Below are 26,241 nucleotides of genomic sequence, written 5' to 3'. Positions count from 1 at the left end.
CAGATGTGAAAATTGCCGAACTATCAGTTTAATAAGTCACGGTTGCAAACTACTAACGCGAATTCTTTACAGACGAATGGAAAAAATAGTAGAAGCCGACCTCGGGGAAGATCAGTTTGGTTTCCGTAGAAATATTGGAACACGTGAGGCAATACTGACCCTACGACTTATGTTAGAAGCTAGATTAAGAAAAGGCAAACCTACGTTTCTAGCATTTGTAGACTTAGAGAAAGCTTTTGACAATGTTGACGAAGCGAAAGGCTATTTACAATTTGTACAGAAACCAGATGGCATTTATAAGACTCGAGGGACATGAAAGGAAAGCAGTGGTTGGGAAAAGAGTGAAACAGGGTTGTAGCCTCTCCCCGATGTTATTCAATTTGTGTACTGAGCAAGCAGAGAAGGAAACAAAAGAAAAATTCGGAGTAGGTATTAAAATCCATGGAGAAGAAGTAAAAACTTTGAGGTACGCCGATGCCCCTGTAATTCTGTCACAGACAGCAAAGGACTTGGAAGAGCAGTTGAACGAAATGGACAGTGTCTTGAAGGGAGGATAGAAGATGAACATCAACAAAAGCAAAACGAGGATAATGGAATGTAGTTGAATTAAGTCGGGTGATGCTGAGGAATTAGATTAGGAAATGAGACACTTAAAGTAGTAAATGAGTGTTGTTATTTAGGGAGCAAAATAACTGATGATGGTCAAAGCAGAGAGGATGTAAAATGCAGACTGGTAATGGCAAGGAAAGCATTTTTGAAGAAGAGAAATTTGTTAACATCGAGTATAGATTTGTGTCAGGAAGTCGTTACTGAAAGTATTTGTATGGGGTGTAGCCATGTATGGAAGTGAAACATTGACGATAAATAGTTTAGACAAGAAGAGAATAGAAGATTTCGAAATGTTGTGCTACAGAAGAATGCTCAAGATTAGTGGGTAGATCACATAACTAATGAGGAGGTATTGAATAGGATTGGGGAGAAGAGAAATTTGTGGCACAACTTGACTAGAAGAAGGGATCGGTTGGTAGGACATGTTCTGAAGCATCAAGGGCTCATCAATTTAGTATTGGAGGGCAACGTGGAGGGTAAAAAATCGTAGAGGGAGATCAAGAGATGAATATACCAAGCAGATTCAGAAGGATGTAGGTTGCAGTAGGTACTGGGAAATGAAGCAGCTTGCACAGGATAGAGTAGCATGGAGAGCTGCATCATACCAGTCTCCGGACTGATGACCACAATGACAACAATTAAGCTCCGAGGTCAATCATGTTTCAACGATCAAATTGCCATGTTACTAAGCAATGGAACTAAGCTGAAAAGGTCTAACGATGGGCCACACCGGCCGAATCTTGTAATCGCCTTGGTTAAATCGCAACTGTTATCATAATAAGCAATCAGTTATAAGATTCTTCGTCAGTATGTGATCGTTAATGGGAGAAGACGTAGCGGCTTACATATACACTGAGGCAACAAAAGCCATGGGATCGCGATATGCATATATACAGATGGCGGTAGCATTGGGTACACAACGCATAAAAGGGCAGTACATTGGCAAAGATGTCATTTGACTCATGTGGGAAGGTGTCCGACGTGATTATGGCCGCACGACTTGAATTAGCAGGTTTGACCGCAGAACGGCCGTTGGAGCTAGACGCATGGGACATTCCATTTGGGAAAAAGTTGGGGGATTCAGTACGGCGAGATCCACAGTGGTAAGTGTGTGCCGAAAATAGCAGAATTCAGCGATTACATCTCACCATGTATAAAGCAGTGGCCGACGGTCTTCCTCAACGACCGAGAGCGCCCATGTGTGGTGTGGGCTGTGTTTGCTTGGAAATGACCAGGGTGCTCGGCTCCTCGGAAACCATTTGCAGACATTCAAGGACGTCATGCTTCCAACAACTATGGAATTTTTATGGATGACAATGCGTCATACCACCGGGCCACAGTTGTTTGTGATTGGTCTGAAGAATATTCTGGACAATTCGAGCGAATCATTTGACCACCCGGATCGCCCGACACGAATCCCATCGAATATTTATGGGACATAATCGAGAGGTGAGTTCGTGCACAAAATCCTGCACCAGCAACACTTCCGGAATTATGAACGGTTATAGAGGAAGCACGGCTCAGTGTTCGTGCAGGGGACTTCCAACGATTTGTTCAGTCTATGGTACGTCGAGCTGCTGCACTGTGCCGGGCGGAAGTACACTCACGCTAATAAATTGAGGACAATGCTGATACATGGTGGAACAACGCTCTGGTGGGCGGTTTGTCGGTTTAAATCACCTCGGGGCCGCACGGTGGAGCTGACAGCAGTCCACATACGCAGAGGTGTGTTGGTGCATGTCCGAGTACAGTGCAGCAAGTAAGTGTGCACACGTTTTCAGACGTGCTGAAGGTGGCTGTGTGTTGAAAATGGCTCAAAGAACACATACTGATGACGTTATGAGAGGTAGGACACTAGGGCGACTGGAGATTGGTCAAACACAGCAGGCCGTAGCACGGGCCCTCCGTGTGCCACGAAGTGTGATCTCAAGATTATGGCAACGATCCCAAACGTGCCTCGGAGATACAGTACGGGACGTCCACCACAAGAAGACCGGTATCTCACCATCAGTACCTGCAGACGGTCAGTGAGTACTGCAGGTAGGCTTGCTCGGGACCTTATGACAGCTACTGGAACAGTTGTCTCCAGACACACAGTCTACAGCCCACTGAACAGACATTGTTTATTCGTCCGAAGACCTGCTAGGTGCGTTCCACAGACCCCTGGTCACAGGAGAGCCCTTAAAGCCTGCTGTCGAAAACACAGTACATGGTCATTGGAATAGTGGTCCCAGGTTATGCTCACGAACGAGACCAGGTATAGTCTGAACAGTGATTCTCGCCGGCTTTTCGTCTGGCGTGAACCAGGAATCAGATATCAACCCCTTGATGTCCTTGAAAGGGACCTGAATGGAGGTCGTGGTTTGATGGTGTGGGGTGGGATTATGACTGGTGCACGTACAACCCTGCATGTCTTTGACAGAGGAACTGTAACAGGTCACGTGTATCGGGACGTCATTTTGCACCAGTATGTCCGCTTTTTCAGGTGTGCAGTGGGTCCCACCTTCCTACTGATGGATGCTAACGCACGGCCCCACCGAGCTGCCATCGTGGAGGAGTACCTTGAAACAGAGGATATCAGGCGAATGAAGTGACCTGCCTGTTCTCCGGACCTAAACCCCATCGAGCACGTCTGGGATACTCTCGGTCGACGTATCGTTGCACATCTTAAAACCCCTACGACACTTCAGGAGCTCCGACAGGCACTGGTGCAACAATGGGGGGGGAGTATACCCCAGCAGCTGCTCGACCACCTGATCCAGAGCATGCCAACGTGTTGTGCAGCCAGTGTATGTGTGCATGGTGCTCATATCCCATATTGATGTCGGGGTACAGGAGCAGGAAACAGTGGCGTTTTGTAGCACATGTGTTTCGGAACGGTTTTGTCAACGATCACCAATACCGTGGACTTACATATCTGTGTCGTGTGTGTTCCCTGTGTGCCTGTGCTATTAGCGCCAGTTTTGTGTAATGCCACGTTGTGTGGCACCACATTCTGGAACTATCCTTAATTTATGAGCATGAGTGTAGGTCCGACACGATATTTGGAGGTACTCCATGATTTTTGCCACCTGAGTGTACAGACTACTGGAACGCGCGGAATGTTCTGCGCTAACTGCCAAACTTCCTCAGGGTATTTCGTGTGAGAAGGCTGTGAGACACCGTGATCGATCTGAATGTGAGTGCACTGGCTTTCATCCTTCTCGTTTGTTTTATCATCAACGTAAAACGCTGCAGTCTATCCATGAATCACCCCGACTAAAGAGAAACATCGAAGACATTGTATTCAGTCTCTGAGAAAGAAGGGTCTCGCAGCTGACAGTGCCATAAAACTGAACCTTTTAGATTTTTTCTTTTCGCCTACATTCTCACCTCTACTCTGAACTCGGGGAGGTAAACAAGAATGTTGGCAGTCCTTGGAAACGGAATTAACTTCTCGAGGAAGAAACGTATAGCTAAACGCGTCCGCGGCAAATTTCCTGTGACGTCGAGTTTGGGCGCGACTAAGAATACACAGGCGGGAGGTGGCGTTTGGCTGGCGACCAACGATAACCACAGCCGCTCCAACGCTGGAGCGACAAACAGCCGCAGAGACAAGTGCCTATCACTCACTGGAAATGTGAAACGTTCTCAGGAGCGCAAATTCACATTCAAGCTCACACTGGGAAAACCCTATACTTGGAAAATTCCTGGTGTACGATACACGGGGTATTTTTATTGTACTGTATATTAAGGTTTATTCCCGTTCCACTCAAAAGTGGGTTGTTGCGAGCAATGACTGCTTGTACATCTGTGTAAATTTTTATGTATCTGATTTTACCTGCTCAATCTCTATGGAATAGATACACAGCGGAAGGAAGATTAATGGTTGACCAGGAAGCCCTCACCGACAGTTTAAGTAATCGAACTCCCACGTGCAGAACGTAATGACTCCCGAAATACACTCCTGGAAATGGAAAAAAGAACACATTGACACCGGTGTGTCAGACCCACCACACTTGCTCCGGACACTGCGAGACGGCTGTACAAGCAATGATCACACGCACGGCACAGCGGACACACCAGGAACCGCGGTGTTGGCCGTCGAATGGCGCTAGCTGCGCAGCATTTGTGCACCGCCGCCGTCAGTGTCAGCCAGTTTGCCGTGGCATACGGAGCTCCATCGCAGTCTTTAACACTGGTAGCATGCCGCGACGGCGTGGACGTGAACCGTATGTGCAGTTGACGGACTTTGAGCGAGGGCGTGTAGTGGGCATGCGGGAAGCCGGGTGGACGTACAGCCGAATTGCTCAACACGTGGGGCGTGAGGTCTCCACAGTACATCGATGTTGTCTCCAGTGGTCGGCGGAAGGTGCACGTGCCCGTCGACCTGGGACCGGACCGCAGCGACGCACGGATGCACGCCAAGACCGTAGGATCCTACGCAGTGCCGTAGGGGACCGCACCGCCACTTCCCAGCAAATTAGGGACACTGTTGCTCCTGGGGTATCGGCGAGGACCATTCGCAACCGTCTCCATGAAGCTGGGCTACGGTCCTGCACACCGTTAGGCAGTCTTCCGCTCACGCCCCAACATCGTGCAGCCCGCCTCCAGTGGTGTCGCGACAGGAGTGAATGGAGGGACGAATGGAGACGTGTCGTCTTCAGCGATGAGAGTCTCCTCTGCCTTGGTGCCAATGATGGTCGTATGCGTGTTTGGCGCCGTGCAGGTGAGCGCCACAATCAGGACTGCATACGACCGAGGCACACAGGGCCAACACCCGGCATCATGGTGTGGGGAGCGATCTCCTACACTGGCCGTACACCTCTGGTGATCGTCGAGGGGACACTGAATAGTGCACGGTACATCCAAACCGTCATCGAACCCATCGTTCTACCATTCCTAGACCGGCAAGGGAACTTGCTGTTCCAACAGGACAATGCACGTCCGCATGTATCCCGTGCCACCCAACGTGCTCTAGAAGGTGTAAGTCAACTACCCTGGCCAGCAAGATCTCCGGATCTGTCCCCCATTGAGCATGTTTGGGACTGGATGAAGCGTCGTCTCATGCGGTCTGCACGTCCAGCACGAACGCTGGTCCAACTGAGGCGCCAGGTGGAAATGGCATGGCAAGCCGTTCCACAGGACTACATCCAGCATCTCTACGATCGTCTCCATGGGAGAATAGCAGCCTGCATTGCTGCGAAAGGTGGATATACACTGTACTAGTGCCGACATTGTGCACGCTCTGTTGCCTGTGTCTATGTGCCTGTGGTTCTGTCAGTGTGATCATGTGATGTATTTGACCCCAGGAATGTGTCAATAAAGTTTCCCCTTCCTGGGACAATGAATTAACGGTGTTCTTATTTCAATTTCCAGGAGTGTATATGCCATACAGCTACAGTGGTATATCTGGACACTGTCTTAAAAATGGGTTGCAAATAGAGTTAGAAGAAAGAAGTAATAAAATAAAATTTAATGCTTGATTCCGTAGTTTTACTGCATTAACAACGAAAACGTAGTAAGCGATAAACGATTTGAAACTTCCTGGCAGATTCGGGACCTTTGGCTTTCGCGGGAAACTTTCGCAGGAAAGCTTCTATGAAGTTTGGAAGGTGGGAGACGAGGTACTGGCAGAAGTAAAGCTATGAGAATGGGTCGTTAGTAGTGCTTGGGTAGCTCAGTTAGTACATCTGTAATAAAAAAATTAAAAAAATTTAAAAAAAAACTGAGTAAAAGAATCAACGATCAACTTGAACGGATGTCCTATGGCGTCAGACCAAACTCAACGAACATTACCGAACACAATAAAAAAAAATAGTTAGAGAACTTGAACGACGAAGGCAAAGGTTCCGAGTTCGAGCCTCGGTCCGGCACAGTTTTAATCTGCCAGGAAGTTTCATATCACCGCACACTCCGCTGCGGAGTAAAAATTTCATTTTGATAAACGTTTTTCCTCTCAGTATTTCGTGAGGGGTGTCAGAAGGAAAACTTTCGTAAAGATTAGAGGTTACGTGTAAATTTGGCTGAAAGTTGCTAAGCGATCTTATTCTAGAATCCTGGATGAATATAGTCTGTGTAATTTGTGCGCTGTGAGTTACACTACCGCCAACGGCTTTTCCACCATGCTAACACTGGTTCCCGCCAGATCGTCGAAGTGGGTTGTTATTATCTTCAGATTGTTATTGTAATGTGGTGGTGATGCTTTAGAAACGAGTTACGTATTGTAGGAAAGCTTACTGTAATAGGATATGAAGAACAGAAAACGGCTGATTATTAGAGAAATACGCGTATATACGAGTACACACTCAGGTGATACTACCTGGTCAACAAACTCAGAAGTATTTTTGTAGCATATTTTCAAATGGTTCAAATGGCTCTGAGCACTGTGCGCCTTAACATCTGAGGTCATCAGTCCCCTAGACTCGGAACTACTTAAACGTAACTAACATAAGAACATCAGACACATGCATGCTCGAGGCAGGAATCGAACCTGCGACCGTAGCGGTCACGCAGTTCCAGACTGAAGCGCCTAGAACCGATCGGCCACATCGGCCGACTTTTCAGCAGAGTCGAGAAGACTAAATTAAAGCAGCACGATGTAGGTAATTGCAGATGGAAACTCTCATAACTATCGCAGAACATTCAGCAACTATAACTGGTCTACCAAAAGTCTGCGCTGCCGACAAATAAATCAGTGTATGTAATAAAACGTATCTGAGTAATTTCTATTGAGCACAGTCGAAAAATACACAAGTGCAGCCGTAACTTGTGGAAGATTATTTAACATACTCTTCTCTAGTCTCTAGTATAGTATCGCGAAACAGCAGGCGTTGTACGATCTGGCATGGCATGTGGCTGAACTGTGGAACGACGGAAGAGTGGGTGGATTGCTTTGACAGACTGATCTCGGGTGACATTCCCACCTTCTCAAAATTCTGTAGGCCTATAAACTTTATTTGTTATGTGCCACGTGCGAGGTTCAGGCGCATCTTATATCGTCCAGTCATCGATTTACAATCAAACATCAGTAAGGATAGCTAACCAGTCCCTCGCGTTTATTATGAAAAGTGCTTCTTATATTCTTTATTTCGACCTCGGGGAATATCAGTTTGGATTCCTTAGAAATGTTGGAAAACGTGAGGCAATATTGACCCTACGACTTATCTTAGAAAATAGATTAAGGAAAGGCAAACCTACATATCTAGCGTTTGTAGACTTAGAGAAAGCTTTTGACAATGTTGACTGGAATACTCTCTTTCAAATTCTGAAGGTGGCAGGGGTAACATACAGAGAGCGAATGGCAATTTCCATTTTGAACAAAAATCAGATGGCACTTTTAAGAGTCGAGGGGCATGAAAGGAAAGCGGTGGTTTGGAAGAGAGTGAGACAGGGTTTTAGCCCATCCCCGATGTTATTCAATCTGTATATTGAGAAAGCAGTAAAGGAAACAAAAGAAAAATTCGGAGTAGGAATTAAAACCGTGGACAAGAAATAAACACTTTGAGGTTCGCCGATGACATTGTAATTCTGTCAGAGACAGCGAAGGACCTAGAAGAGCAGCTGAACGGAATGGACAGTGTCTTGAAAGGAGGATATAATATGAACATCAACAACAGCAAAACGAGGATAATGGAATGTAGTCGAATTAAATCGGGTGATGCTGCGGGGATTAGATTAGGAAATGAGACGCTTAAAGTAGTAAAGGAGTTTTGCAATTTGGGAAGCAAAATAACTGATGATGGTCGAAGTAGAGAGGATATAAAATATAGACTGGCAATGGCAAGGAAAGCGTTTCTGAGGAAGAGAAGTATGTTAACATCGAGTATCGATTTAAGTGTCAGGAAGTCGTTTCTGAAAGTATTTTTATGGAGTATGGCCATGTTTGGTTTAGACTAGAAGAAAATATAAGCTTTCGAAATGTGGTGCTACAGAAGAATGCTGAAGGTTAGATGGGTAGATCATATAACTAATGAGGAGGTATTGAACAGAATTGGAGAGAAGAGAAATTTGTGGCACAACTTGACTGGAAGAAGGGGTCGGTTGGTAGGGCATATTCTGAGGCATCAAGGGATCGCCAATTTAGTACTGGAGGGCAGCGTGGAGGGTAAAAATCGTAGGAGGAGACCAAGAGATTCAGAAGGATGTAGGTTGCAGTAGGGACTGGAAGATGATGGAGCTTGCACAGGAGAGAGTAGAACGAAGAGCTGCATCAAACCAGTCTCAGGACTGAAGACCACTGTGGTGTCACCGCCAGACACCACACTTGCTAGGTGGTAGCCTTTAAATCGGCCGCGGTCCGGTAGTATACGCCTGACTCGCGTGTCGCCACTATCAGTGATTAGAGACCGAGCGCCGCCACACGGCAGGTCTAGAGAGACTTCCTAGCACTCGCCCCAGTTGTACAGCCGACTTTGCTAGCGACGGTTCACTTACAAATTACGCTCTCATTTGCCGAGACGATAGTTAGCATAGCCTTCAGCTACGTTATTTGCTACGACCTAGCAAGGTGCCAGTATCCGTACTATTGATATTGTGAATCATGTACCGTCAAGAGCGACGTTCGTCATTAATGGATTAAAGTTAAGTATTCCACCAGCTACGTCCGGTTTTCTCAAGTCTAATTCCCTTGCCATGTTCCAGACCTCACGCCAGCCTGCGTGAGCTAAAACGCGTGCATTTCGGCCTCCTTTAGTTATACGGGTTGGCTCTCCTGCCAACCACAACAACCACAACGACAACATATTCTTTATGTAGGAAAGACACGGAAAACCACATCAACACGGCCAAATGTAGTACTGAAACTCACCACCTCCCACACACAAGCCAACTGCCTTAACAACTCCGCCATCCCGTGCTGCTGGACGAAACGAAGCCTATCGGTAAACTATGTCTCTTGCTGCTTTGTTTCGACTCGCGTGCGGTGCACTTCGCCTCCGGCCATCTGCGAAAATCGCAACAAACGCAAGTGGAAGCCGGTTCTCGGTTTGCAGCGCTTGTAAGGGAGCCGGAGCGGTCCGGTTTGCGCCCCCCTTGGAAACGAAACACCGGGCATCGGCGGCGCCGGCTGCTGGCATTGTTCCGCTGCAGACGGAAGGAAGTGGAGCAGGGGAGCCAGGTAGGCAGGCGGCCGCAGCCGCAGCCGCTACTGCTGCAACTGTGTGTCGCGCAGCCCTGCCTACACAACACCTGCTCTGCACCACCTTATCTCATCAGTGTCTAAGTTCACCACACGGAAATTTTTTAAAATATTCCATTCATAAATGAAAAGCAGAACTATTTAAAAAAATGAGGATCTTTCTTTCTGTACATGGAAGTTTTAAATAATTATTATCATATCAACTTAAAAGAAAAATAACGTCGCGTACCTGATTTTAATCGAAAACTTCAGTCATAACTGCAACGAAACTTCCTTGCAGATTAAAACTGTGTCCCGGACCGAGACCCGAACTAGGGACCTTTGCCTTTCGCGGGCAAGTGCTCTACCGTCTCTCTCTCTCTCTCTCTCTCTCTCTCTCTCTCTCTCTCTCTCTCTCTTTCGTCTGAGCTACCCAAGCACGACTCACGCCCCCTCACAGGTTTACTTCTGCCAGTACCTCGTCTCCTACCTTCCAAACTTTACAGAAGCTCTCCTGCGAAGTTTCATATCAGCGCCTACTCCGCTGTAGAGTGAAAATCCCATTCTGGAAACATCCCCCAGGCTGTGTCTAAGCCATGTCTCCGCAATATCCTTTCTCTGAGAAGTTCTAGTTCTCCGAGATTCGCTGGAGAGCTTCTGTAAAGTTTTTACTGTAGGAGAGGAGGTACTGGCAGAAGTAAAGGAAGTAAAGTTGTGAGAAGGGGGAGTGAGTCGTGCTTGGGCAGCTTAAATGATTAAAGGTGCAATTCTCTGTGACAAACGGGCAGGGCAACATAGTGCATTAGAGTTGTTCGTGTTTAGTGTTGTTTCCCAGCCTCTTAGGGTATAAAGGGGTGTGAGTAATGTCCGATGCTGAGTGATCACTAAGGAGGACAAGGAGATGCTGCGTACTTGTATTAGACAGCGTTATCAGCACCTAACAGAGGGACCTCATGGGTCTCCATTTGGCCATCTGCCCTATTCTTACAATAGCCAGATTCGTCTTCGGTTCATTGGTAGAATTTTCGGAAGATGTGGTTCATCTGTAAAGGAGACCGCTTATAAAACACTAATACGACCTATTCTTGAGTACTGCTCGAGCGTTTGGGATCCCTATCAGGTCGGATTGAGGGAGGACATAGAAGCAATTCAGAGGCGGGCTGCCAGATTTGTTACTGGTAGGTTTGATCATTACGGGGGTGTAACGGAAATGCTTCAGGAACTCGGATGGGAGTCTCTGGAGGAAAGAAGGCGTTCTTTTCGTGAATCGCTACTGAGAAAATTTAGAGAACCAGCGTTTGAGGCTGACTGCAGTACAATTTTACTGCCGCCAACTTATATTTCGCGGAAAGGCCACAAAGATAAGATAAGAGAGATTAGGGCTCGTACAGAGGCATATAGGCAGTCACTTTTCCCTCGTTCTGTTTAAGAGTGGAACAGGGAGAGAAGATGCTAGTTGTGGCACGAGGTGCCCTCCGCCACGCACCGTATGGTGGATTGTGGAGTATGTATGTAGATGTAGATGTTCTTTGTAATCGCGGAAATAACATCTCATGTCCCTCAATCCGTGAAATTTCATTTGCGCTACTATTTTTGTCAGATACAGACCGAACACAACCGGCCAGAGTGGTCAAGCCGTTCTAGTCCGGAACCGCGCTGCTGCTACGGTCGCGGGTTCGAATCCTGCCTGGGGCCTTGTAATTACCACTAGCGGTAACTAGACTTTCCTCAAATTCAAGTACGGTACAAGTACAGGTGTATTTGTGTGTGTGTGTGTGTGTGTGTGTGTGTGTGTGTGTGTGTGTGTGTGTGTGTGTGTGTGTACAGATGGAATATACAGTAGTGAGTTCCTATAACGTAAAGGTATGATAAGAATATCCAAAATGCAACTGTATCAGATTCCGTGTTCTTTTTAATCTAACTACTCTACTGTTGGTGAAAAAAATCCTCTCTCGTCTGCCAACATAGCTACGTCGGCAGCTTGCCTGATCTGCACCAGCACTTCCGTCGCCCTGTGACTAAAGATGCTGCCCTTCCTGACGACACTCATTTCACTAATGATAAAGCATCGCTTGCCTTTTGTTACTGCGACCTTTCACGAAGCAAGAAGTCCGCATTTTCTGACTTGGTATCATTTATACTGCATCCCGGAATGGGTTTAGTGCTTTACGACTCATGCATATTCGACGAGGTACGGATGAAACGCGTACGACGATACTACGGAAGAACGCTAATGGTCGAGAAGGAAGACTTATTGATCATTTTATTTTTGGAGTTTTGCCATGACTCTGGGTCACAGCTGAAGCCTTACTCTACCAAGTATTCCTTATTTATCACAATCGTTGTGCATTTTTTCCTCCTTTCCTATCCTCAGTCTGCAATTACCAGTGCTCTGAACACAATTTTCAGAACACATTTTCTAAGATGTAAACTCGCGAGTTCGCAGAGAGAGATTCTGATGTGCATTACTCTCAGTGACACGATATTCAACTCACATATGTGTCTGTTCCTGAATGGGGCACACCAGCAATTCTTTCTTCCCATTTCCCGCTCTTCATAAAAATTCGCCAGCTCTTTCCACATTGTCTATGAGTGGAGTTTGCTTGAAACGAGTTTAAAAGGGAGGTGTTGGCCTTCGTATATAATGTTGATAATTTCTTTGAGTACCCAACTGCTTTCTCCCCGCCTGCGTTCCACTCTCTTCTCCTCCTTCACTGTACTATCACGTTTACCATTGCTGAAGAATTCCAAATGCTCAGTAGCTTCCTTTTCTGCATCTGAATGCATGTCATCAGGTCAGCAAAAAGAAATAATGTTTCCCACGTGGTATTTGCCTTCATACTGTTTTGAGAAAATTGTTTCTAGGATGATTCTACTTTCGATATATTGGGGTATAATAAGGTAAGGGCTCACATATTTATTGCCAAATTTCCTGATCTCCTCTGTTTCCTTGGGCGACTGTGTTTAGTAAATAAAAAGCACACGTTTGCTTTTGTTCTACAATATTACTTTTATTCTGTTAACCTGTTTTCGCCTTACAGGGCCATCTTCAGACATTTACTGAGTATTCTCACCAAAGAAGTTACAATGCTTACAAACAAAATTGGAAGAGAAGTAACATCTTTGGCATACTTACTGTATGTTTCTGCTTCAATCTAGACGTTTTACTTCTTTTCCAATGTTGTTTGTAAACATTGTAACTTCTTTGGTGACAATACTCAGTAAATATCTGAAGGTGGCCCTGTAAGCCGTAAACCGGTTAAGACAATAAAATTAATACTGTAAAGCAAAAGAAAACTGGTGCTTTTCATTTAATATAATGTTGTTCTACCAAGAACCGACGGAAGATTCTGTTAACATGACTGAGTATGGGTTTCGAACAATACTAAGTCACCAATAATGTAATGTATTGGTATTACGGATTTGTCATGCATATTCTTACGCTGCAGATCTCTTGCTTCTACGTGTTCCTTGGTCTTAAGTTTGTCTTTTCAAAAACATCTTCAACTGAAGTTACATTGCTTAGAATAATATATCATATTTTCTAATTGATCCACAAACAATGAGATTTATACAGCAAGTATTATCTATATTCACTAATTCAGCATAAATGCAAGTCATCAAATTACATAGAGCTCTGTTAACAAATCTTAGAAGCATTACAAAAGTGAAATGTCTAACTAAACTTTCCTTTCCAAATCAATTTACGTAGATTCTGGGGTTTCTCAACAATTACAAATCATCAGCCAACTCATCTATACTAACGCTCTGGCAAAACTAAAAACATAATTATTTAACATTTTTACTTTGCTTGCATGAAGGCCTCTGTTCCCATGTTCGACAATATTGACATACCTACATTAATCTAACACTCGATGACTTCACAGAGCGCACCACAAAAACTGCCTACCCCATCGCCTTTAGCTCACAGACTACAACAGTATGCCCAGTGCTGTCTTACTCCAACGCTACCATCTCATACCAGACACAGTATCTTTGGCTCTTGGTTCGTGCACAGACAGCGATCCGCATTATAAAGCCTATCAGAGACATACACTACAGGCCATTAAAATTTCTACACCAAGAAGAAATGCATATGACAAACGGACAAATATATTATACTAGAACTGACATGTATTTACATTTTCACGCAATTTGGGTGCATAGATCCTGAGAAATCAGTGCCCAGAACAACCACCTCTGGCCATAATAACGGCCTTGATACGCCTGGTCATTGAGTCAAACAGAGCTTGGATGGAGTGTACAGGTACAGCTACCCATGCAGCTTCAACACTATACCACAGTTCATCAAGAGTAGTGAATGGCGTATTGTGACGAGCCAGTTGCTCGGCCACCATTGACCAGACGTTTTCAGTTGGTCACAGATCTGGAGAATGTGCTGGCCAAGGCAGCAGTCGAACATTTTCTGTATCCAGAAAGGCCCGTACAGGACCTGCAACATGCAGTCGTGCATTATCCTGCTGAAATGTAGGGTTTGGTTCAAATGGCTCTGAGCACTATGGGACTTAATGGCTATGGTCATCAGTCCCGTAGAACTTAGAACTACTTAAACCTAACTAACCTAAGGACATCACACAACACCCAGTCATTGCGAGGCAGAAAAAATCCCTGACCCCGCCGGGAATCGAACCCGGGAACCCGGGCGCGGGAAGCGAGAACGTTACCGCACGACCACAAGCTGCGGACAAATGTAGGGTTTCGCAGGGATCGAATGAAGGATAGAGTCACAGATTGTAACACATCTGAAATTTAATATCCACTGTTCAAAGCGCTACCAAAGCAATGTGAACAGCAGGTGACCGAGATGTGTAACCAATGGCACCCCATACCATCACGGTGGGTGATACGCCAGTATGGCAATGATGAATAGAGGCTTCCAATGGGCGTTCACTGCGATGTCGTCAAACACGGATGCGACCATCATGATGCTGTAAACAGAAACTAGATTCATCCGAAAAAATGACGTTTTGCCATTCGTGCACCCAGGTTTGTTGTCGAGTACATCATCGCAGGGGCTCCTCTCTGTGATGCAGTGTTATGGGTAACCGCAGCCATGGTCTCCGAGCTGATAGTCCATGCTGCTGCAAACGTTCGTGCAGATAGTTGTTGTCGAGCAAACGTCCCCATCTGTTGACTCAGGGATCGAGAAGTGGTTGCACGATCCGTTACAGCCAGGCGGATAAGATGCCTCTCATCTCTACTGCTAGTGGGATCCAGCAGGGCGTACCGTTTTACCCTCCTGAGCCTATCGATTCCATATTCTGCTAACAGTCACTGGATCTCGACCAAGGCGAGCAGCAGCAGTGTCGCGATACGTTAAACTGCAACCGCGATAGGCCACAATCCGACCTTTATCAAAGTCGGAAACGTGATGTTACGCATTTCTCCACCTCACACGAGGCATCACAACAACGTTCCACCAGGCAACGCCGGTCAACTGCCGTTTGTGTATGAGAAATCGGTTGGAAACTTTCCTCATGTCAGCACGTTGTAGGTGTCGCCACCGGCTCCAACCTCGTGTGAACGCTCTGAAAAGCTTATCATTCGCATATCACAGCATCTTCTTCCTGTCGGTTAATTTTCGCGGCTGTAGCACGTCATCTACGTGGTGCAGCAATTTTAATAGCCAGTGGTGTACATCGTTTATCACGTCATCTCCGTGGTGCAGCAATTTTAATAGCCAGTGGTGTACATCTTTTATCATATTCGGGTGCCACATACAAATGTGCCCCAGTAGACTCCTTTCACTGTTGCAAATAAAACGGTTTTGATTTTCACTGTGTTTCCCATTTCGCGACCGTACGTTCCTTACTTTCCGAACAGCCCTCTTGTATCTAAGAGATATCACAGTATGCATTCCCGAAGTCGCGTCGTGAACTATTTTCTGGGGTGTTGGGTGGTAGAGAGGCTGGCTGCAGACGCTCGGTTTTTGGGCCACAGCGCTGGGAGGCAGGCAGAAGCGCCACTGCGACCCGTGAGGCCGCGCTCGTCTTTAAGCCGCGCCCGGGGCGCCCGCTCGCATTGTCCCTCGCTAGCAGCAGCAGCAGCCACAATTAATATCGCCCTGCGCCTCGCCAATGCCCGCCGCCGTCTGCAATCTCAGGCCGCAGAGGAGGCTGCAGCCGTTCGCAGTCTGGTCACGCCGCCACGCAGGTGATAAATGGCCCCTTATAACACGGCAACCCCCCCCCCCCCCCTCCTCTCCCCTCTGCCAGCCGACGCTTTATCGAAGGCTGGCATGACGTCAGCCGCCATACAGGCAGTACCTCAGAACCAAAAGTCGTAGAGGCCGTGACAGACGCAAGCGACGCAGAGCAAATTCTTGCGTGTTTTAGTATTCCGTGCGCAGCGTATTTTGGGATGCCTTGGCAGTCAAAGATGCCAATTTAGAAAAGGAAAAGAAAGGGTTACGAATATTATATCTACAAATACTTTTTTCACGTAGTCCGATCAGACGGTATGCACTTAATCAAACAATTCAAATATTTACTTCTAGCATAATTGCATCAGGTTCTTTGATTAGAAGAGTGTTCCGCATCTTGATATAAGAATGAGACGCCTATTCAAGCACATCTCGCACTGCTTCTCTGTACATTCCCTAGGATTAGTGTAATCGCTTCCACAACACATTGCAGCTTCGGTATCTACAGTAAAGAAACTACAATGGCAAGTCAAAACATTAAGACCACAGCCAACTTCGAGATACAATGCGGTATGGTGGTGCTGCGGGTATGTGGCGTGGTACGAAAAGTATATAAGCGGAGCAGAGACGATTGGAGAATCCTTCTAACGATGGTACGGGTCGCCAGTGGGGGAATACACTGGCATAAGCGACTTCGGCAAAGGGCTTATTTTAAATTATTGAAAAGCCACGATTGCTTCAGACGTTTATTAGATGACCGGTTTCAGCATTCTGAAGGTGCCATCATCAGATCTGAAACGTGGATTAACATTTATAAAACCATATGGACAGCCGGCCAGAGTGGCAGAGCGGTTCTAGGCGCTACAGTCTGGAACCGCGCGACTGCTACGGTCGCAAGTTCGAATCCTGCCTCGGGCATGGATGTGTGTGATGCCCTGAGGTTAGTTAGGTTTAAGTAGTTCTAAGTTCTAGGGGACTGATGACCACTGCAGTTAAGTCCCATAGTGCTCAGAGCCATTTGAACCAATTTAGGTTTACACTAATAGCTTTCTAAATACACGGCGATCGTCGAGATCGGATGAAGCGTTTACATTTTGGAAATTCGTTGCTGCGTGTTACTTGTATAATTTACAGTCAGATACTAAACTTTAAACTTGTAAAGCTATGAAAAATCTGATTACACCATCAGAATCGTCGTGCAAATAATGGTAATGTACATGTTTGTTTTTCAGGTGTCATGATTCATGTGGCTACTGTTGATTTCTATACGAACTGCGAAATGTCTGCCATGACTGTTTCACAAAATCCGCCATCTTTGGTCCTCCCGGCGCACAACGTCACCAAGGAATTCCCAGCCACGTGCTCGACGGACCACGCGCTGGAGCTGCCCCTCTCGTCCGGCTAACGTTCGGCACCACGTGGTTGCTGCCGGGCCCTTGCCGGCCGAGCGGTCCGTGCGATCACAGCTTCCGCCGATCTTAGAATATTTTCAGGGCGCGACGACTCGCCCGTTACCTCACAATAGGGACGACCATATTTAACAAACTGTAAAAACAACATTGTTACTGAGTCGTATGTATTACGCAGATACTACTGTATACGTCGGATTCAACGTTATTTCAATAGATAAGGGTACGCTAACGAAGTAGCGAATTTTCAACACTCGTATCATTTTTAAGTAGTTAAGAGAAAACCGCCCAGTTTTTTATTTCAACGTTTTTCTTCTCAAGTTTTAATTTCAGTAAATTAATACAAATCGTATCATTCGTTCCATTGTCCTTGTAATAACAGACAGTAAGAGACCTTAACCTCGGCGCAAAAACATTCCTGCTAGCCAATGTTGTTATCATTAAGCAAAGTCCTCTTCGTTGTGAACTCTTGCCGGTAGTCCTGTTCTCGCTTATTATCCAATCTTGTCGTACTACAACACAGCTAAGAACAGTAAAGCATGAGGCACGAAAAAAAATTTAATATGTCCTCTTATTTATAAAGGAGTTATGAATACACTTTTTCAGAGTTTGGAATCTTTGTTTAACACTCTAACTCTTACATACCACAAATTCAGCAAGATGTATTAATCATGTAAGACAGGGGTTATTTGGAAAGTGTTACCTTTTTGGGATTGGAACTTCGAAACTCTTTGCTCGTAATCAATAGTTTCGCCCATCTTTCAGGGCACCACCACCCGTCCCCCTGCCCTTCCCTTCCATCCAAAAAACTGTTTACCTTTTATATTTTTACACAAATAAGCTTCCAACTTTCGGAAAACAAAGTGGCGTGGGAACTGAGGGTCTCGAAAACTGCGAGGAATTCTGAAAAATTACAAGCTATATTTAACACTGCTCAGTTTTCAGTTGCTCGCGGGAGGTCCAGGGTTTGGCGCATGATCTGCAGCAGAAACCATTCAGTGCAATTAAAGGCGACTCTTCACAGGCTGCCAGTAACATACAAAAGACAGTTTGTGAGTCCACAAATGGAACCAGAAAACACAGAACGTTGAATGACGCAAGGCAAACAGGGAATCATCCACCACTAAGCAGAATGACAACAATGACGTCCGAAAGAATCAGCGTCTAGCTAGCACTGAATGCGAAATTGCAGTTGCCTGAATTCTGAGAGTAAACGAAATACTATTTTAAAATATTTTATTGTTATTAAAATCCTGGTATCTGTTGCACTTGAAAAATAGGGGGTTATGGCAAGAGATACTTACTGTGGACATGGAGAATCTCCAAAAGGAATTAATCGAATCGAATCGAGAATCTCCAAATATAGTGGCCTACACTATGAACAACGGTAAAAGAAGTCTGGAAAGGCATCATTGCGGTTCCCTCTTCCCTCCCATCTGAAACGCCGATGATAAAACATATTTTTTAAGCTCATCCTAAATCACTAACAAAATGTCAACCCCGCGCCGCCAAGAACCGAACACTGGACCCACGACAGACTTCCTGCCCAACCCTACCGCCTGAAGCATTTTCAGTAACGCAAGCAGTGAATTCCACAGAAAGTACTCAGATACTAGTGCTGGAATAACGAACATATGATGTGTAATGCACAATACCGTTTCCGTCCTGGAGAACAGAGCAACTATCTGGCATGAAAGCACATGGTTTTGACCAATGAAATGTGCTGTAAACGGAGTTATTCTTAGCCCAGTGAATCATCATACAGATAATACATTGCTTGCACGTAGGACGCACTGTAAAGCTGTACTGTCTAATGGGCGTCTTTATTACGTGGACGTCTGTATGAATTACGAATGAACTGTACTCGCGTGTTAATACAAATTGACTTCTGCGATATGCTTTCCCACTGTTTGCAACCAGAGTAAACGACCTTCAACAAGGACAGAAGAAAGCGCCACAATTAGTACTCGGTGTGTACCAGAGCTGCCGCCAGCTTTCTGTGTCCCTTCGGTAGCTCAGTTGGTAGAGCGGTGGACTGTAGAGGAGAACAGAGCAGATATCCATAGGTCGCTGGTTCAAATCCGGCCCGAAGGAATATTTTAATTTACGCCAATGACGACTCAATGTATGCCTTTTGTGAGAAGCAGGGCAAATTTACATTAAATTCAAAACACATTTGAGAATCATACTCTGTTACGTAATCCTTGAAATTAATGTGACTGAACAGCAATTGATAAAATAAGATGACATGAAACTTGATACCTCGGGCAAGATATTAAATGTGTGTTACCATAATGTTCACGACTCATATCTCCGCACAACAACACAGAAATTCACCGCCATATGCGTGTGGGTTCCATTGACGCGTTTACTCGACGTGAGTGGCATATTCACCAAGGGCGATACTTGGTTTAAACCAACATTAAATGGATTTATCTTGCATTTTCCACTCTGCAGGTGCGAAACTGGTTAGCTCACTGTCGAAACCACTGTCGCATTAAATTTTTGCTGAGCGTCATTTTATATCTCACCTCTCATTTCCAGTAATACGACGCTGTCAGTGCGAATAAAATGCTTTTTCCACGGAAACCACATATTTAGAGACGTATGTTCGTCTGGTGACACTTGTTTCTTATCCTTTCGGGGCCCGTCTCTTGCAGCTTGTCGCCGCTGCTCAAAATTCCCTTGTAAGTAGAACAAGGGTTCCGATAGCTGACATTTGGGATGCACTGGAAGTATAAGGGGCAAAGAAAGATTCCTTAAAAGACAACAAGTATCGAAATACACCTGAGAAAGTTGTTTCTAAATCAACGTTCGTACAAAAATATTGTATGAAATTGAAGCGTTGACCTTGGGTAAAAGTGGAAACAATAATCTAGAACCATGTGAAATACGGAGCTGCGGAAACATGATAGAAAGTAGGTTGAGAAAGAATATATCAAATGAGGGCGCATTACAATCAACAGTCGAGGAGAGAAATTTATGGAAAACCAGAAAATGTGATGAACACTGAGAAATTTTTCCGAAATATTTAACTTCCCAACTGAAGAAAGAGTACAGTAGAACCATTTTATGTGTCTGGACAGAGATTACTGACTACGAAGTGGGTGGGACTTACGTCGAGATGAAATAATCAGGAAGAGATACAGCAGTTGGAGGTTTACAGGTTTTACTCGTCTTGTGGCAAGTTTATCTCTCCGAAAAATATCGTCTGTACAGTTTCCTGTTGTTCATGTTAAACTGCACGTATGTTGCTTAATATCTGAGCCAATGCAAAGATCACAGAAGTACAATGTTGCCTTCTCTGATGAAGTCCTACGATATTCAAACCAGTATTAAGTCTGAGCTTACCTTGGTGAATATAACGGAGCTATCCTGACGTCATTAGTTCACTGACGTAAACTTATAAACGTAGATTGCAACAGGGTGGCACTTGCCGATTACTTGTTGCCAGTCTTCTGTGTAGTATTATTGGATTGGTCATATTGTGAGCGAAATTACATTTTCAAACGTCCGAAAATCGGAAGCTTTAATTTAGTAACGTCGATGATTACATGTAAGATACGATTTCACCTGTGAAGAGGAATCTGTGAAATCTTCATTGATGACGTTCTACCACAGGATTTCTTGCAAGAGTAAAAAAGAATAAAAAATAAAATAATGACAACGAAAGTATAAATAGCATTAAAAGAAATAAATTCAATAAATAAATAAAATAAAATCAACAAATACATAAAAAATACAAACTAAAAATTTAGAAAATAAAAATCAAAGATAAAAAATAAAAATCTACGTTTACTTTGACATATCAGAGAAAAAGAATGCAAGTTTTCGGTTTGAAGTTTACAAGTAATGTATTGATACATGTAATAGAAAACTGAACGGCAAACAAAAAAAAGAAAAAGAAAAATCCCTGGCAGCTCTATAGTGAAAAACGGTGTCACTAGTACAAATACTGACACTGTTTTGTTAAAATCCAACGACCAGTTTCGAACTGGAGCATCTGCCTTTTACACGGGAGACAGAACCGATTTTCCATCACCATATGGACACGTCGAAACGTGATGCGAAATGATTAATTTCGGCATCATTTTAGTGCTTTTTTGTACTTTAAATGGTTTCAAAATACGCAGTTAACGAGAGAAGCGAACACTTGAAATTAACATCGACGAAAAGTGACATTCAGCCGAAAATGATATCGTCTATTCTTCTTTTTCGTTAAGTGAAAACGATGACCTGGAAACAGGTTTGAAATAGTGCATTTCCATCCTGTACGGTGGTCTGAGCACATGGCGTCCATTAACTACTGAATCAACTATTGAAAATTAAAGCATTAAGTCGATCGTTTTCCGTTCTTAGGGGGGCGCCAACTACAAGTATAGAAGGATAACCCACCATTTTTTACAGGAGAAGCTATCGCTGACAGAACGATGCTAGTAGCCTTCTCAACTACTGCAAACCTTTCATGTCCTTCGACTCTCTTTTTTGTACACGTTGCACGTAGCCTTTCGCTCCCTGTACTTTATCCCTTCAGAATTTCAAAGAGAATATCACAGCCACCGTTGTCAGAAGATCTCTCTCAATCTACAATTGCGGTAATCGTAGGTTTCTCTTTTTTCCAGCTATCTTCTCAGATAACCTGTAGGGTCAATACTGATATGAATACATGTGGTGTCTGTTCTTTTGGACGTGTTTTTCAGACACACATTGATCTGTATTTGCACGCAGACAGCTGCCACCACCCTTCACAGAGGAATGGGGTACTTAAAACTCTAATACATAGGGCGCGCACTATCTCTGACACTGAGAGTCTACCCCAGGAATTGGAACATCTGAGAATTGTGTTTCGAAAAAATGGGTACTCAGAGTGGCAGACCCAACGTGCTCTCCGCCCAACCACTGCAGCACAACCTGTTGAGATGGATGAAGTCACGAGGGAGGAGGTAGGCACTGCATTTATTCCATACACAGGCGCACTCTCGGGGAAGATCGCCCGCATTCTGAAGAAACACCGGGTCGGAGCTGTGTTTTGTCCTCCGAATAAAACTCGTGCACTGGTGGGGAGCGCCAAAGATGACCTCGGTTTGAGGAAGGCCGGCGTGTACCAGATTCCGTGTCAATGTGGCAATTCGTATATTGGTCAGACGATGGGTACTGTCGAGGATCGATGCCGTGGACACCAGAGGCACACTCGACTGAAGTATCCGAGCAAGTCGGCGGTCGCTGAACATTGTTTGTCGGAAAATCACGCTATGGAGTATGACCGCACGAGGATTCTGGTACAGACGTCGAGATACTGGGACAGCGTTGTTAGAGAGGCCATAGAAATTCGCACCAATGACGACCTCATAAACCGTGACTGTGGCTATAATCTTAGCAAGGCTTGGGAACCAGCGATTGGATTAATCAAGAGTAAATCGAGCAAACGCATAGTTGTGACGACCACGGCGGACAGAGCCATCACACCGACGTCATCTCAGACGCCGTCGCAATCTGTTCCACCGCGAGACCGTGGCGCGGGGCGCGGACGGCGGAGGGAGCGCGCCGCGGGCGGAGGGTATTTAAATCGGCCGCCGCCGCGACCGAACCCAGTTCCCCCTGAGCAGCCATAGCGTACGGATCTCCGTGCCGGCACGTTCACAGGAGCTCAGTCCGTCAGTTCACCTGATGATGGCGACATGTTTGATCGCCGAAATATTGTGCCCGTTGGACACTATAGACCGGCAGTACACCCGTGGATATTTTGATTTGGTCGATACCTTACAGTATGTAGACTGGAGATGTATACGCCACAAGCTTCTGTGAACAGCCATGGTTTCACGAAAATTCCATTTCACTTAGAGTGGTCACTTAAAACCACCTCCCTCAACTGACATAGCATCACCTACCCATGAACACATTCTTATTCCAATGAGAGATCGGGTACGGTGTGCATCCGCACTGAAAGCACGGATCGAGAATCAAGATCTGCGAGAAATGGGTTCATAGGTAAATTTTGCTATAACAGTGTTGTGTGACAGGCTGGAAATTTCAGTTTGAAGGGAAGCGTGTTGGGATGGTCGTGGCGGTCAATGCGACCGTTCGCGTAAAGCGGGAAATTCGGGTCGAGTTCGGCACAAATTTTCACCCGTTACCATTGATACATATCAATGTTCAAATGCGGCTGAGACTCTGAAATCTTTTAACAGTGCTGTCTCTCGCGTTTTTACCTTTCTCCTGAACCCAAACTGCTCTCTGTTGAAAAATAAATAAATAAAAAAAATTAAACTCTTTTCATCTTAAGAGCCTGTAGTCTTACACATAAGTCGTAATACTGTACTACAGTTGAGATCTCTTCGAGAGGTACTCGATTCTTAGCGGAACTATAGATCTCTCTCTCTCTCTCTCTCTCTCTCTCTCTCTCTCTCTCTCTCTCTCTCTCTCTCTCTTTCTTTTTTCTTTTGGGTCATCAGTCTTCTGAATGGCCTGATACGGCCCGACACGAATTCGTCTCCTCTGCGAACCTTTTCATCTCAGCTGTCGAAAATACGATCGATCTACGGGCAAGAAAAATGCAGATGAACATGAAAAACGAGAACCACGATGGTCTGGAGCAGCTCACCTGGCTATGCACAAGCTAACCAGAGACGATGTGGCACTCGGTCGAACCTTAAAAAATGGTACACCATTTTTGTTGCTGTAAACAAACGATTGGAAGCGAGATACAGACCGTCGAGTTAACAGGTTTAACGACGGTCGCCGATTCAGCTTTGAAGTCGTGGGGGGAGGGGGAAATTAAAACGATTAAGTGGTGTTCCAATAATGGCAGCTACACGTCGCCGGCACCACTTCAGAAGAGAAGGGGGCAGAGGGATGGAGTACTGTAGCGGCGGGATAACGATTGGGTGGATTTTGATAGCGGAATGGCCGAATAATGGAGAGCGTTAATGTAATTTGGCGTAAGATGGATGCGCAGCAATAAATCTAGTGGCGGCGGCAGGTCGGTGTGGAGCGGGCCGGTGACCGGTGCAACAGCAGGCGAAGCGTGTCCCGGAGCCGTGCGCCACATGGCGCCCCAGCACCTGTCGCGCGACAGACACGCGCCTCCCACAGGCGCCCGTAGGGAGCTACGATATTCGACCTTGGCAACGACTAGCAGCTGCGCCCCTCGGGTGTCTTCTGACATAGCGCCTACCCCCCCCCCCCCCCCCCACCTTATAAGTCTGTCCTGTCTGACTATGCTGCGACAGCATTGCGATGTCTGTTAAATGGGCCATTAAAATTACACTACTGACGTGATTACGTAGGCTTTGCCGGCGTAATAAGTCATGAAAGTCTCTTCGGGTTTGCTGCAGGATCCTAAAATCAACTTGACTCGATATTTCGGCCATCCAACTGGTCGCCATCTTCAGGAAAACGCTGCTTCTGCTGATGAGTCCCGCTGAGAACTGACGCCAGGTTTCAAATCGACGTCCTATATAGGCCACCGTTCAGTGCACGGCGCATGCGCCGCCCATCACGGTTTCTGCCTTCAAAAACAGGGAGGTGGCGCCGCCCTTAGTGAAACACTGCTGGCAACGATATATCGCAATCGAGGCCGCACCGACGAACGTTCAGTTTTGATGCGAGATGATACAGGATTCCACGTCTTGCTAAGAGGACCCATTGTCTCTGTTGATTCAATTATCAGCCAACCTAATTTCAGTCGCCTCTTTATAGATACTTCTGCTTCAGGTATGTCTGCAAGCGGTATGAAACTCATGACATCAAACACACAAACCGCATAGATGAAGCACCTGCGCTTCCACTCTTCTTATGCATATTTTTGCCACGCATTTGGCAAAAAGTTCGAGGACTTCATTTTGAGCTCACTAGCAACAGCTTGCCAACTTTTTTTTTCTTTTTTTGACCGTTGTATAGGCTACATTAATTTCGACGCCTCATGGCTATGGTCGTACCTGAATCGGATATATAATATTGACATTTCTCTCGTTTGCCCACTTCTCCATTACTGTACACAATAAAAAACACATGTGATTGTATGTCCGCGCGAAAACATTCGAACGAAAGCGAAGCGACATTTTTCTCACCCAGGCACGTCGCCGCATCATTCTCCGTGAGAGAAGTGGGAAACAAAGGCGAGGGCGAGAGGGAATCATTTACAGACAATAACAGAGATAGATATTGCCATGTAATCTCTACATGTAAAAGGCAATGTCCTGACCGACTGACTGACTCATCATAGAAGGGCCCAAACCGCTAAGGATGGAAACCTGAAGTTTGGAGAGGGTGTGGATCTTCTATTGTAGGCATTCTTTAAGAAGGGATTGTCCGAAATTCCACTCCTAAGGGCGTGAAATAGGAGATGAAAGGCTTTTTAAAGGTATGTCGCTATTAACGGACTTCTGAAGCTAGAATTACGAAAACTGGTATTTGCTTCCTCAGCCAGAAAATAAAAAATACATGTTTCAGCATTTCTGGAAATTCAACCCCTAAGGGAGTGCAATAGGGGATAAAAATTTTGTATCAAATATTTCGACACATTACAAAAAAATTTAAGCTAAATTTATGAAAACTGGTATTTCACTTCTAGGTTAGACACAAGGAAATATTTGTTAGAGGATGAAAGTTGCTGTGGAAATATCTCCTCTACAACGCAAAAGGCATGATTAATAAACCAGAATCGCTCTTTGGTCAGATTTACTTTAGGAAAAGACCATGCTTATATGGGCTTAATTATCATGAAGAGCTTAGAAGGTGTTGCAGTTTGTGAACCAACATAAAAATTCTAAATTACCAAATAAGCAGCAACCAGTCGCAAGACCATGTTTTCTTTATTTAATTTTGCATATCTATTTCAACTGATTAACAGCCATCATCGGTGCTTTCAACGTGTATGTTCCCTGAGTAATAACACTGCCTTACACAGACGTCAAACATGGATGACTCCACTGTTTAAGACAGTGTTATTACTCAGGGAACAT

At 45.3% G+C, this 26,241-nt stretch overlaps 2 protein-coding genes and 1 non-coding gene across 4 annotated transcripts in view; 2 read left to right on the top strand and 1 right to left on the bottom strand.

Annotated features, from left to right (window-relative positions):
* Positions 1-26,241, top strand: part of LOC126277063 (mannosyl-oligosaccharide glucosidase) — a 357,092-nt gene that overhangs the window by 20,330 nt on the left and 310,521 nt on the right. The window lies entirely within an intron of this gene.
* The window catches only part of LOC126277139 (protein neuralized), a 765,663-nt gene that overhangs the window by 485,502 nt on the left and 253,920 nt on the right, over positions 1-26,241 (bottom strand). The gene's annotated exons all lie outside the window — the stretch shown is intronic.
* On the top strand, positions 19,283-19,372 carry Trnay-gua (transfer RNA tyrosine (anticodon GUA)). Its single transcript is given in 2 exon segments — positions 19,283-19,319; positions 19,337-19,372. It is a non-coding gene; the product is annotated as a tRNA-Tyr (tRNA).

This window comes from Schistocerca gregaria, chromosome 1 (genome assembly GCF_023897955.1).
Source record: "Schistocerca gregaria isolate iqSchGreg1 chromosome 1, iqSchGreg1.2, whole genome shotgun sequence".
NCBI classification, from domain to species: domain Eukaryota; kingdom Metazoa; phylum Arthropoda; class Insecta; order Orthoptera; family Acrididae; genus Schistocerca; species Schistocerca gregaria.
This window is presented reverse-complemented; position numbering and strand designations above follow the sequence as displayed.